At 43.2% G+C, this 3,558-nt stretch overlaps 1 pseudogene; it reads right to left on the bottom strand.

Annotated features, from left to right (window-relative positions):
• Positions 1-1,580: 1,580 nt before the first annotated feature.
• On the bottom strand, positions 1,581-1,698 carry LOC124799478 (annotated as a pseudogene).
• Positions 1,699-3,558: the final 1,860 nt, after the last annotated feature.

Here is a 3,558-nt window from a genome sequence, read left to right as displayed (position 1 = left end):
AAATACGAGTTGGAGCGCAGCACAGTGGAGAAGAAAGTGTAACGTGGAAATGATGAGCGCAAGATATAACACGCACTTTGCAAGACCTATTTGTGTAAGATCCTCGAAAGCATACCCGACTTTATTAATTGTTGACTAGGTTCTCTGTCGAAGGATAATGTCAACATTTGCTGCTAATGACGCTTTTCCTTTAAAAAAAATGGTTCAAATGGCTCTGAGCACTATTCGACTTAACTTCTGAGGTCATCAGTCGCCTAGAAGTTAGAACTAATTAAACCCAACTAACCTAAGGACATCACACACATCCATGCCCGAGGCAGGATTCGAACCTGCGACCGTAGCGGTCGCGCGGTTCCAGACTGAAGCGCCTAGAACCGCTCGGCCGCAGAGGCCGGTGATCATAAATAGTATGAAAAGCTTGTTAGGGTGTTGCAGGGTACGTTGTGCTGAGAAATAAGTGTTAAGAAAAAAAATCGAACGTTGTGCTGGGAAATAACTGTTAAGAAACGGTTCGCCGTTAGTGACTTAATTAGCTGGCTGTTGTGGCCGAGCGGTTCTAGGCGCTTCAGTCTGGAATCGCCCGACCGCTACGGTCGCAGGTTCGAATCCTGCCTCGGGCATGGATATGTGTGATGTCCTTAGGTTAGTTAGGTTTAAGTAGTTCTAAGTTCTATGGGACTGATGACCTCAGCAGTTAAGTCCCATAGTGCTCAGAGCCATTTGAAGCATTTTTGACTTAATTAACACTGAAGTCAGTCAATCAGGCCATTGCGAGCGCAGATTCAAGCGGCCCGCCAGAGGCGTTGTCCTCAAACGTGTTCTTCGTTTGGTTTCGTAAAACCGAACAAGAGTGATACAAAGATCTGACGTGGAACAGTAGTAAGAATCTAACACAAGCCAAAGACCGAACAGTCTCGTGTGCTGTGATCTACGCTATGAGAACAACTTACACGTATCTGGTTGGTTAACTTCAGTTATAATAAACTCACAAACGGCTGAACTCTTTTCAGACAGTTTTTGACTACCCAGTACTATGTTTCTATAAATGCAATAACACGCACATTATCAAATCCCGAAATAGAAACGTCGAGCCGTCCATGGTGGCCGAGCGGTTCTAGGCGCTACAGTAAGGAACCGCGCGACTACTACGGTCGCAGGTTCGAATCCTGTCTCGAGCATGGATGTGTGTGATGTCCTTAGGTTGGTTAGGTTTAAGTAGTTCTAAGTTCTAGGGGACTGATGAGCTTAGAAGTTAAGTCCCATAGTGCTCAGAGCCATTTTTTGAGAAACGACGATTCCCGTGGCTACGAACAATTATCAGGAAGGTGAGATCGTTTATTTCATTTTTATTCATTACTGTAATAAACTGAACTCAGTCTAAACAGGCCTTGGAAGGACCAACGGAGCCGACCGGCCACCGTGTCATCCTCATCCTACAGGCGTCACTGGCTGCGGATATGGAGGGTCATGTGGTCAGCACACCGCTCTCCCGGCCGTATGTCAGTTTCCGAGACCGGAGCCGCTACTTCTCCATCAAATAGTTTCTTAGTTTCCATCACAAGGGCTGAGTGCACGCCGCTTGCCAACAGCGCTCGGCAGACCGGATCGTCACCCATCCAAGTTCAAGCCCAGCCCAACAGCGCTTAACTTCGGTGGTCTGACGGGAACCGGTGTTACCACTGCGACATGGCCGTTGGCATTCATTATTGAAATAATGTGCATAAATATCGAAGTTGAAGAGTCAAGAATTTAGGAAAGTGTAGGTTTCAGCTGGGTAAATCTGAGCACAAACTTCTGTTACGATGAAAGAAGAGTGGGAAATCTCGGCCTCCTGATTTTCATTTAAGTTTCTCGCTATATACCAAAAACATTCCAGGAGAATGCCTTATTGGTTACTCCAAAAAGCTTAGGACTGACTGCCTGTTCAATCCTAATCAAACTCAAGTTTGTGCTCCGTCTTGACTTCGACCAGGCGTGATTTATAATGGTAAGAACTGCTGACGTACAAAACTTCCTATCTTACTAGACACATTTAAATGACTGCCTGTTATAGCTCTCTTGGGGGAACATTGGTGAAACGATGAAACGAAATATCGATATTACAGGGACAAAAACAAGCTACAGATGTGTACTTCTTTAAGCAATGTTAGCTCTGCAATAAGAGCATGGTCGATTTTGTAAATAACCACAAGTAATTTCAGCATCAGATTTCACACTGTGCTGAACAACCAACTTTCTGCCCCGAACTACAAGCCTATATATTCACAATAAGCTAGGCAGAAGTCAAGTTGTGACATTGACATACCAATATCTACATCTACATCTACATCCACATCCATACTCCGCAAGCCACCTGACGGTGTGTTTAAAAGTGTAAATAATGTGGAACTTGATATTGCAATCTTGAATGCAGAAGTAATGTTCAGTGTGAAAAAAAGTGGCTTTAATCAGATTCTTCCGTTTCACTTTCCGGTGATCGCTTCATTGATATTCCACTCCTCCTCTTTGAAGATTGAATAGCTACCAGATCAGTACAAAAAGATTTTTTGTTCCGATATCGTAATTATTTTCGGAAGAGGTAAACACAGCTGTAGGCCACGAGCTTAAACTATACGTGGTTTGGTCGTAAAATATAGACATTTATTTTCTTCACGTTACAAAGTCCCACTTTTAGACAGGAGATCATTCAAATGCCTCTCGTAGTTAGACGCGCAGTTTCGCAGGCGAATGGCTCATGCCACTGTTTTGGGGTGATTGATTGATATTCAAAACACATGTTCGTTCGGTTCTGAGCATTCAAAGTCATGCACTTTCCGTGTGGCAGGCTTTCATTATTACACTGTTTGGAAACATAGACATCCACTGCAATTTTTCCCGTTATACGAATACTTTTTAAACGTGGATTCATATTTATTATATTGGAATTCGATGGAAACCGCAGAAAAAATATTGAAAATATCAAATTAGCTTGATTTTTCATGCAGGAAAATTCTTTACAGGTGTTAATTAAAGGAAACAGTAATACATGAACAAGGTAATTTTGTCATGTATGTTCAGTCAGGGAGTCAATGAGCCTGTAAGAAGTTCAATGTAGCTTAGTTCGAGGACTTTACTTGACACTCAATATAGCTTTCGTTCCTAGTAAAGTTCTATGTACGACAGAGGCCAACTTGGTAGCTGGTTACATTCTCTCGTCAAATTTAAGCACCCCCGCCCCTCCCCCCCCCCCCCCCCCCCTCGCCGCTCCCCTACCCGTCTACCCTTACCCGATTGAATGGGTAAGTTGGCTCATGAACTACAGGAAAAGAAAATGACATTGTATATGGTGAGTCGCGTAAGACGTGTCATCCATTTTATTTCATGAACGGTCCATGAGATGCAAAAAACTATTTCGGTGAATAGTAGGCGAATTAAACATTTAAAGGTATTAAATACCTATCTGCGTACTGACTCAAAATGGACAGTCAAGAAAGTACGGGTTTTTTGACGAAAGGACATCCTCTTAAGGTCAAGATTTTAGTCCTTCCTCAGCTACGAGACTGTGTCTGACTCCACTTG

The sequence above is a fragment of the Schistocerca piceifrons genome, chromosome 5 (assembly GCF_021461385.2).
Source record: "Schistocerca piceifrons isolate TAMUIC-IGC-003096 chromosome 5, iqSchPice1.1, whole genome shotgun sequence".
Taxonomy (NCBI): Eukaryota; Metazoa; Arthropoda; class Insecta; order Orthoptera; family Acrididae; genus Schistocerca; species Schistocerca piceifrons.
This window is presented reverse-complemented; position numbering and strand designations above follow the sequence as displayed.